Source organism: Dermacentor silvarum, chromosome 7 (genome assembly GCF_013339745.2).
Source record: "Dermacentor silvarum isolate Dsil-2018 chromosome 7, BIME_Dsil_1.4, whole genome shotgun sequence".
Classification (NCBI taxonomy): domain Eukaryota; kingdom Metazoa; phylum Arthropoda; class Arachnida; order Ixodida; family Ixodidae; genus Dermacentor; species Dermacentor silvarum.
In genome coordinates this window covers 60,981,315-60,992,670 of record NC_051160.1, presented here as the reverse complement: position 1 = coordinate 60,992,670, position 11,356 = coordinate 60,981,315, and the positions used below count along the sequence as shown (strand labels likewise).

The window sequence follows — 11,356 nt, the reverse complement described above, 5'->3', positions numbered from 1 at the left end:
GCCTTTGTCCGCGAAGAAGTCGCACGACAGTTGTCCCTGCAGGTACCCTTCACCCAGGTGCCTGCCAGTCCATTGCCTATAGCTTCCACTCTGCGCAACGTTATTCAAGGGGAAGTCGCTGAAGCACTGCCGGTTGCGCCCCAGTAGCCGCTTGTGGCCGCTCCGCTCACGTATGCTGCGGTAGCTGCCAGGCCACGCCACGAGCCGGTACCAGCTTTTTCAGCAGCCGATGCGCCGTCCTCCTCCTCCCGTCTCGTGGGTCGGCGCTCCTGTTGCCAACCCGTGGCACACGCACGACAATCGGCCTATATGCTTCGCATGTAGATATCCCGGACACGTCGCTAGGTTCTGCCACCGCGTGCAAACGTTCGGCAATGATCTACAGGCGCTGATCGTTACCCGGTCGAGTCCAATGCTGACTACACTCCATCCGACCCACCGCGAACACGTACTCCGATTGATCGTCCTCATTTCGACCATCGCCGCTCGCCATCCCCGCGACGCCGGTCGCTTTCACCGATGCGTCGGCGGCCCGTATTTAGCGACGAGGGAAACTAGACGACGCAGTTCCCGAGGCAAGAACTGCGCCAGCATCGAAATGCCCAAGTCCTCGTTCCTTGCCTGCCAATGTTATTGACGTGTTTGTTGAAGGTGTCGCTACAGTCGCTCTACTCGATACCGGCGCAGCTGCTTCTGTTATGGATGATAAATTTTGCCCATCACTTCGTAAGATGGTGACGACGCCTAGCTCTTTCTGGATTGTCACTTCGGACTGCAAGTTCTCAACCCATCGAACCAACCGCAGCCTGTACGCCTCGCGGGAAGATTCAAGACGTTATGTATATACACCGTAGAGTTTGTAGTACTATCATCGTGCTCCCACGCAATAATTCTGGGATGGGATTTTCTGTCTCGCCACAACGCTGTCATCGATTGCGCTCGCGCTGAGGTTGAATTCTTTCAACTCAGTGACCTCGCCTTCATAGATCCTCATTCTCCCGCTAAACTTGTAGTCAAGGAAGACACCAGTATACCGCCAGGCTCATCGTCGCAACCGCGGAGTCGTCCACGTCCAGCGGCTCAAGCCGTATCATGAATCTGTGCCCTCATCTTCAGACTAAATCGCCAGGATGGCTCCTTTTTCCGATGGGGCAATTGTAATGAAGAAGAACGCCTGGACTTAGACAGCAGGATTGCCAACAGCATCGCGTGCCGCAGAAGCTCGAGCTTAAGAGATTGTGCTCGGTGCAACGCTCGACCCGTCATCGGTCTTTCGTCCAATAAACCTCCTTTATCATATATATATCCGTGTGTGTGCGTGCCTGCGTGTGCACTGAACAACAAAATTCTACACACGCCCGGAAGCGCAATAATTCTCTGGGCAGCCTCTCGCGTGGTGTCACGGGCGCCAAACAGAGCACGCAAGAGACACCCCGACGAATCTGTCTACCAAGTAGCCCAAATTTATTTCAGTTCATGGATATATATCTGCAAGTGCTCACGTAGGCCTCTGCTTTTTCTTCAATGCATTATTTGAGAATTGGCAGCAGAAACTACACGTGCAGAACAGCGAAATACTGCGGGTCGCGTCAGCCAACCGTAAAAGAGAACCGGAAAAACAAGGCTCCTCCCATTGTCCGCCTCCAATCGCCCTCCGCGCGATGCCGACCGAATGGAAGCTTGACGGAAGGTCTATTGTAGTGTGTCACAAAATATGGGTAGCCTCTCCTCCCTTCCCTGGAGCTCGGGCAGCTCACTACCGCCGACCGCTACCGAATCGATACCACGTCAACGATTTACTACTTCGCGCAACGTTTTATAACATGCACAATTTTGAGTTCACTTCATTCTATAAGTTATTTCGTGTCAGAAACAAAGTGTACCCGATTTTTGTGTCGCCGTCAGCGGCGAAGAGGCCAGCGTCTCGACCAGGAAAAAAAAAAAAAAAAAAAGCGCCGGGACGATCGGAGCGCTTGCTCGCCGGCCCCGCCCCGCCGGCTCTACCACGTGACCGTGACGTACACGCTGGCGGCGCTGTCATTGGCTGCGGCCGTCGGACCGATCGGGCAGTCGTACGATTATATCCAAAAGTTGGTCGCATGCGGCGCCGGCGATAGGTTGGTCGCATGCGGCGCCGGATCGCCGGCGCCGCATGCGACCAACCTGTTGGATATAGTCGTACGACTGCCCGATCGGTCGGGCGACCGCAGCCAATGACAGCGCCGCCAGCGTGTACGTCATGGTCACGTGGTAGAGCCGGCGGGGCGGGGCCAGCGAGCAAGCGCTTCGATCGTCCCGGCGCTTTTTTTTTTTTTTTTTTGCCGCACGCGCCGCATGCGGCAGATGTTGAGAACTTGTTGAGTGCGGCGGCCGATGAGGCGCGTCGCACGACGGATCGCACGCAAAATCGCACCGTGTGTCTTGCGCTTTACGCGCGTGCGTGGGTCATTGTTAGATAAGGGCCATTATTTAGCATCGGTCAAGTTCTTCAAACGAGTCACATTCCAATTATCGTGCGCGATCCGGTAACCATGTTACCAGACCCGTCAAAAAGGGTTGGCGATCCCACCCTCGTGTGCCGCGCTTGACGCTTTTGTCTCCCCTCTACGTGACGCTTCCCGAAAAACCGCTGGACGCCGGCACGGTTCGAGGTCGTTGACCCCCGTCACACGAAAAGCTGCCTTGCTACAGTGTAATGTCGTTCGAGAACCACCCGTCCCCTCCAGCGCCTCTGAGCGCCTACCAGGCGAGGAGGAAACGCCGGACCAAGGCAGCCATCGGAGAAGAGAGCCCTCGGAGTGTCCCCATTGGCCGAACATGAGATGCCACTTCACGGGCTCTATATACGATTGGAAGAAGATGACCTCTGCAAGGTCCTCGACGATTGGATGAAAATTACGACACCTGTACAGGCTCGACGATTGGCTGAAAATGACGGGACCACGACGGACTGAAGGGGTCAGGAAAGGTCGAGAAGAGAGACGTTCTGCTTGTCGTGGGTCGCCGCGTGCGATTTGCTGCCGGACGTAACGATGACTCTTTCACTGTTAAATGCGTAAGCATTTCTATGGTTACCCAACGAAAAAAAATTGTCCGTGTGTCCGTCCGTCCGTCTTATCCGTAAGACGATCGCTTTCAAGATAGAGCCCTCAGCGGCGAGAGACTTTACCTTGGTGCTGCCTGTCGCTTCAACGCCAACGACTTTACCTTGGTGCTGCCAGCTGCAAGTCCGGGAAATGTGCGTCTGCTTTTTTGTGTACGTACGACAATCGCTTTGCATACAGCATAACGATACCTTGTAGATGAAGTATATAACTTGTAGATGAAGTAGTTCTTGCGCTATTCTCGTTTCCTCGTAGTCCCACTAATAATAAGGTTGTACAAGCATCATGTCAAGGTGTACGCGACAGTGTACGGGAGGCCAGCAGAAAAAATCTGCGAGAACAGTTTGACAAGCCTGCAGGCCGCGCGCATTGGCAGCTTGCAGCAACAGGAAAGCAAAGGCGGCGCCAAGAAAAATCTTGGCGCCGCCTTTGTTCCGTCAAGCTCGAAAAGGGTCCCTGCTACGTCAACAAGTTTGGAACGCGCTCACGGAGTGGCGCAACTAATGGACAATTTCTTATTTCTTGGAACGATAGATCACAATCGAAAGCTTGGAAATATAGTGCGCATCAACCTTCAGCCTTTTCCTTCACTTTATTTATTTATTTATTTATTATTATTTATTTATTTATTTATTTATTTACAATACTGCCGCTCTCGTTCGAGAGCATAATAGGTGGGCATATTGAGGGTACATTGTACAATAAAAATGATTAATATTTATATATATACATGCATGGGAATATGCAATTCCAACATACATATTCCACACATATTTACGCGCGTGATTGCGACACTTTATACAGTAACATACATGAGGGAAAAAAGTGTTCTCTGAGTAGTACATATACGCTTAATTAAAAAAAAAAAAAACGAGAGCCTACAATAAAATTTAACATGCAAAAAAAAAACACACAAAAAGAAAGGCAATCAAATGAATAAAATACGTACATTCTTCACGATCATACAGTCTGCTTGTTCAAATGCGTAAACATGCTGGTTAGTGCCTCTACTTTCGTGCGGAACTCAGACAGAGTGTTAGCGCTTGTTATATCGCGATCTAATTAGTTCCATTTCCGTATTGCAAATGAAAAAAAAAGTGTTTTGAATGCGTCGACCGTGTGAGAATATTCTGCCAATGTATACAGATGCTTATGTCGGCTTTCACATTATTGTGAATAAGCGACATATTTGGACTGGTCAATTTTATAACCTATTTTTTTTTTACTTATTACCACATCCGAACCCATTCCAGTGGTTTTTGAGTGTTAATCTTTTTTATTCGCTGAGTCACTGTAATTTTGCTGAGTCATGCTCATGACTTCTACCATCATCCTTTAGTGTTTCCTTCACTTAGTACCCACGTCCGAACCCATTCCAGTGGTTTTTGAGTGTTAATCTTTTTTTTCGCTGAGTCACTGTCATTTCTTTGTCAGGTCATGCTCATTATTGAGTCGTTATTGTATTCTACTATCCTTATCGTTACTATCATAACCATACTTGCATCCATTACCATCACTAATTCTCTATTCTTTGCCGACTTTGGGGTTTTTTTCGACTCATTTCCCCGCTTTGTCACGCTCATTATCATATTTAATTTAATGACTATCATGGTCATTTATCGTTATTTATTTTCCTCATGTAATTACCTATCGATTGATATATAATGTTATGTGGTTTGTGATGATCTTAGTGAGTTATCAATTTTTGTACATATTTTTTACCGATTTTTTGTCCCCCCAATTTTGGCTCCATTTTTTCAAGGTCACCTCAAAACGAGACATATAAGACTTTCGCTTTAGTACAGTGACCGTGTTGTTCCGTTTTCCGTACTTCGTGATGGTCTAAAGTGTGCCGATAGAACGAATGAATGAGCTACAGGCTTTCGTTTCACAGGCTGCGTTTGCACAGTGAAGCCGTGCGACACCAAATATCCCAGCAAATATACCCTCAAACTTCATTCCCCTTCTGTCAATCTGCCTGTGCCAGACTGGAACGTAACGAATCGCACGTAATTAATGGTAATCAATTACATTTTTACTAATTTTGTAATTTATAGATAACACACGGTAACGATCCCTGTAATTCAATCACGCATTAATTAATTACACATAACCAGTTATACTTTATTCACGAAACAAGCTGTAACAGGCGACGCATCTTTGAGCACTTAAATCTTGCGGAAATTACATTAAAATGCACGCGGCCTGCATGTGACAATTTCCGAACAGATGAAAACATCATCATTGATTTGCTCTTTCCTATACAACCAACCTCCAGCAGATTTGCACACGTATCTACAAGTACGACCTCCAAGCTTTTTTTTTTTTTTTTTGTATATAATATATATTTTTCTCTCTTGGAAGCGCTTTTAAGCGGCCTTCATAGGCGGTTTAAGAGCTGCTGCCCATTTCTTCATCGCTTAGTGCCGTCTCTGATTTCTCTCACATAGAAGTTCTTGGCCGTTAAACGCATATGATATTATCTGTTTGATATGTGACTCATATACACCTCTTTCTGCAATTAAAACACATTATCATTATTTTTAGGGCTGAATAATATGCAGCTTTATTTTAAATTACATTACGGATTAAATTACCTCCCTCCAGCGCGCACATCGAGCGAGATTTTAGTGTCGTTGCTGGTGCTTTCGCACGAAAACGACGGTAGGTAACAAACGTAAAATTTTAAATGAAGATAAACGAATTGTGAAGGGTTACAGCCAGGCCAGCTTGTTCTTTTTACTGTATTTGTGCAGTGTCAATACACGTTGGGAGGAAACTAACGTAAAACTAAGACATTTTAGTAATTGTTTAATTACTTTCGGGGGCTTTTTTTTTTTCTACTGTAACATGTACAAATATAGCCTACGCCTCCTGAAAGTGGCTTTCCCGCAGAGCTTCGTCGTCCAGTGGCAGAGCTTTGCAAATATTACGGGGGGGGGGGGGGGGCAATTTTGTGGCGAAAATCTCGAGTAATAATTATATATCGTTGTCACGGACATACCTGGTGCGCGTGCAACTGTTGTATGCGTTTCGCATTGGAACAGCCCTTTGACTATATGCACTCGCGTGCGAAAACCGCGTCTACCGGGGCGGTGGGAGCAGGCAAAAGAACGCGGTACCAAAATACGAAGCCGTGCTCGAATTAGAGCTCTGGCTCCTTTGTGAGCTGCGAAATGATATTTAGGTCTGATTTTTGATTAATATTTTACCCACCCCGTGGGGTGAGTGGGCCGATCCCGGAGGCTGTGCAATACCGGGCCAACCCGTGGCGGAGGTGAAGCAAGCTTCAAGCACTCCGCCCCATTCCAAAAATAAGTTTAATATCTTGGGTCCAAATAGGACCCGTATCAGATATTAAGCTGAAGAACAGATACTGTTTAGAAAAAGTTTATTTACACTATGTACATAAATTTACTAAAGTAGTCATATGTACGAACTTGTGTACACACATATACATAATTAGACACTATAACGCTGTGCTCATAGATTGCACATAGGTATAAACTCTATAGCTATGTACACAGATAATATACGATACAATTATACAATAATACAATACAATTATACAATATAAAATGAAGACTTTGCATGTGCGATTATCGAGAACATTTTAATACCAGGAGTAGAAATTTCAAAATGGAAGCAAGGACTGTTGGAAAGTGGCTATTATCGCCACTCCGGGCGGAAGATTAAGTGGACTCGCCCGTTTTTAACCGTAACAAAAGGGCACGACCAGTGGCGGAGAAACTCGCATTCTCCAAGAAAAGAAGAGTTCCTCTGAAAGGAAGATAAGCATCTCCCGCCTCAGGAGGCCCATAATAGGCCATATCGCACGGCGGCGACAGTTGCCCGCGACTGCTTCACACCGATTGTGCCATAGGCTGAACAGGGCTGCTACCACCAGAAGGCCCGCGAAACGTCCGCGCGGAAACCTTCCAGCTGCCACAAAGTCCCGTACGGTCTGGCCTCTGAACCGTGCATGGACGGCGCGCCAAAATACTCGTGCGACGACACACTCGATTGTTGCGTGTCTGTTGGTTTCCATCGACACGCAGTTGGGGCATGTGGAGACACGTACCACTCCCCAACGCTCAAGCCTGTCCCGAGTTGGAAGTAGTCCCCAGCCCAGTCTCCAAATAAAGTCACGAAGGTGGCCAGGCAGCGTGGTCGTGGCCATGCGCCTCCATTGGAGTCGGTGCGCTACGGGACGCCGGTCAGGGGGTATCAAGGGAAGCAGGACAGCGCCCATTATTTCTACGACCTTATCAGTAACAATGTAGACGCCCGGACACGTATCCGACAGGTGTCTGCTGAAGGCTACGCTTGTCTTGTATATTGCAGGCATATCCGCCGACTGAGGTCCACGATTTACCGGGCTCGTTGGAAGCAATACTCGCAATGACGTGCCCAGGAAGTACTTGGCAAGAGTTTGTGCCGGAGTGTCATCATTTGCTAAATTTCGTCTTATAGTGCGTAGTAAAAGTATAGAGGCTGTGACTGAAACATTCGGGAAGGAGAAGCCACCGCGTTCGCGGGGCTGCCCCAACGCCGGTCGCGCCAATAGTTCGGTGCCACCCGCCCAGAAAAAAGAGTTGGCACTGCTTTGCAAACTCCTCAAGACTCGGAGAGGTGGTTTAGCTACATGACAAATGTACCATACGCTTCCTAGGAAGACTGCCTGAATCAAATATCACCTTTCAAGTAGAGGAAAATCAAAATCCCGGGCTGCCTCAACATTGTTTTTGAATGTGTTCACGACTGGAGTCCACATGCCATCACAGATGCCCCATGATGTATAGGAGATTCCCAAGATTTTGATTACGGGATGCCACTGAAGTGGTGAAGCGATATGAAGCCGTGCACTTGGAGCACCAATAAATAAATATTTACTTTTTGAATAATTGAGTTTCGCACCAGATAATGATGCGTATTCATGGGAGACATTGAGGGCATATAAAACCGATTGTTCATTGTGGGCAAACAGTGTAATATCGTCAGCATACGTTGTTACTTTTACAAAGGAGTTACCAGGGAGCGGCAGGCCCCTAATGTGCGGATGACGCTCTATAGCTATTAAGTATGGTTCTAGGGATAAAATAAACAACAGTGGAGAAAGTGGGCATCCTTGACGGACACCTCGTGTAACTCGGAAAGGTTTGCTTTCCTTCGAATCTAGTAGCAAAGTGCTTTCTATATTGGCATAAATTGCTTTAATCAGTTGAACAAAGTTTTGGGGGAATCCGAATGCATCTAGCATGCCAAATATATATTCGTGTTCTAAGTAATCAAATGCTTTTTCTTGATCCAAAGAAACTAGCAGACCTTGAGCGCGGCGACTGATCGTATATTGCATGATGTCACGTGTGACACAAGAGTGACTGTGAATTTCGCGGCCCGGAACGGAGCACATCTGGTGCCACGAAATAAGTGATGGAAGTAGCTTGCTAAGTCGACGTACAATTATGCCGGTTAAAAGTTTATTATCAACGTTTAGCATTGTTATGGGTCGCCAGTCTTCGGGGCTCGTTGACGTGGGGCTATTCTTAGGCAGAAGTGTTATGCGTCCCTCGCGGAAGGAAAGCGGCAAGGTGCATTCTTCAAAGCATCGCCCTAGAACTCTCGTCAATAGGGGTCCAATGGCATCCCAAAACTCCAAGTAGAACTCTACTGGGAGACCGTCTGGGCCTGGGGCCGATCTACGCTTCATTTTATCCAGCGTTCCTTTTATCTCGTCTCTGGAGGGGGGAGTAAGGAGCATATCATAGGATTCGCGGTAGTCGCGTGGCAAAGCGTTCAGTAGGGGATGCGCGGGTATTCGGGCAGCGTTTATGGTGAGCTTCGACTGAGCCATATCGCGGAAATGCCCGACAAAGTCGTGAAAATCTCGAGAATCGGCATCAGCCAAAGCGTTCGAGTCCAAGGAGTAGGGCGGTGATCCCGCTGGACGGATTATTGCGCGTCGTGCGTAGCGAAGCACCTCGGGTTGCGCACACGGCGAACGCCTACAGCGCCACGCGGCAGCGGACAGCGACGAAGCGCGCACCAGACGTTGGTAGCGTTCCACGAGTTCTACCCTCCAAGCGTACATAACGGCCGTCGGGTGTGGACTGCGTTGGGCAATGCGCATCTTCGCCACTAACCCCGCCATTTCTTGGGACACGCGAGCCCGGAGCGCTCGCCCAGACGCACTACAGTGATGACGCCACTGCACCTTAAGTCCATCCCAGTCATCTGGATCGGCACCTACAAGCGACGCCGTCACAGCCCGCAACAATCCGTATTTGGACTGAACGTCATGTAGGACGCGGCAGTCGAGACGCCATGGACCTCTAGATGACGATATGCCTGTGGGTAGCTGTAATGCCAACTCAAAAGGGCGGTGATCGCTAACATACACTTGCGATGGTGGGAGCGAACGGACATCGGCAATACGGACACAGCCTAACAGACATTGTGGTACATAGGCCCTGTCTAACCGACTGGATGATGCCCCGCGTCTCCATGTGCACGCATACGTGTTTCCATGAAGCAGTTCATACGCGTCAGAAAGCGCAAACTGCTGCACCAGGCGACCTAACTCTTTGGCGTTGCCATTTGGCCTGCCCCTGCCAGGGCCCTGGACATCTACGTCCGAATCGAGCACACAATTGAAATCGCCCAAAAGAATTACCTGGGGTGAATCGAGAAAATATACGTCTAGAGATTGGAAAAAACTGTTGGATTTTATAGACTGTGCCGGAACATGAATGCACAGGAATCTTAAGCGTAGTGATTGAAAAACACAGTCGAACACCAGCACGCGTCCGAGTGCGTCGAAACATACGTGATTGTCACGCAACAGATTATAACACACTGCAATTATAACACACTATCATTATTTTTAGAGCTGAATAATATGCAGCTTTATTTAAAATTACATTACGGATTAAATTACCTTCCCTCCAGCGCGCACATCGAGCGAGATTTTAGTGTCGTTGCTGGTGCTTTCACACGAAAACGACGGTAGGTAGCAAACGTAAAAATTAAATGGTGAAGATAAACAAATTGTGAAGGGTTACAGCGAGGCCAGCTTGTTCATTTTACTGTATTTGTGCAGTCTCAATACACGTTGGGATGAAAGTAACGTAAAAGTAAGGGATTACTTTTGAGTAATTGTTTAATTACTTTTGGGGCTTTTTTTTTTCTCTAACGTGTACAAATATAGCCTACGCCTCCTGAAAGTGGCTTTCCCGCAGAGCTTCGTCGTCCAGTGGCAGAGCTTTGCAAATATTACGGGGGGGGGGGGCAATTTTGTGGCGAAAATCTCCAGTAATAAATATATAGCGTTGTCACGGACATACCTGGTGCGTGTGTGCAACTGTTGCATGCGTTTCGCATTGGAACAGCCCTTTGACCATATGCACTCGTGTGCGAGAACCGCGTCTACCGGGGCGGTGGGAGCAGGCAAGAACGCGGCACCAAAATACGAAGCCGTGCTCCAATTAGAGCTCTGGCTCTTTTGTGAGCTGTGTAATGATAGTATTTAGGTCTGATTTTTGATTAAGATTTTACCCACCACATGGGGTGAGTGGGCTGATCCCGGAGGCAGTGCAATACAAATATAGCCTACGCCTCCTGAAAGTGGCTTTCTCGCAGAGCTTCATCGTCCAGTGGCAGAGCTTTGCAAATATTACGGGGGGCAAATTTGTAGTCAAAATCTCCAGTAATAAATATATAGCGTTGTCACGGACATACCTGGTGCGTGTGTACAACTGTTGCATGCGTTTCGCATTGGAACAGCCCTTTGACCATATGCACTCGTGTGCGGAAACCGCGTCTACCGGGGCGGTGGGAGCAGGCAAAAACGCGGCACCAAAATACGAAGCCGTGCTCGAATTAGAGCTCTGGCTCCTTTGTGAGCTGTGTAATGATATTTAGGTCTGATTTTTGATTAAGATTTTACCCACCCCGTGGGGTGAGTGGGCCGATCCCGGAGGCAGTGCAATACCGGGCCAACCCGCGGCGGAGGTGAAGCAAGCTTCAAGCACTCCGCCCCATTCCAAAAATAAGTTTAATATGTTGGGTCCAAATAGCACCCGTATCAGATACTAAGCTGATAAGAACAGATACTACACAAGGAGAAGTTTATTGTCATCTCTACATTTTTTACAATTCACTGGTGCAACACCATTCATTTTTCTTGATATACTGGTATCTGTTTACACACTATTACACACAATTATACACTAGACATTTGTAACATAAAATTT

General features: G+C 47.8%; 2 pseudogenes; both read right to left on the bottom strand.

The window, feature by feature from the left end:
• Positions 1–6,327: 6,327 nt before the first annotated feature.
• LOC119459849 (U2 spliceosomal RNA) lies at positions 6,328–6,497 on the bottom strand (annotated as a pseudogene).
• Positions 6,498–11,060: 4,563 nt separating this feature from the next.
• Positions 11,061–11,233, bottom strand: LOC119459840 (U2 spliceosomal RNA; annotated as a pseudogene).
• Between the last annotated feature and the right edge of the window lie 123 nt (positions 11,234–11,356).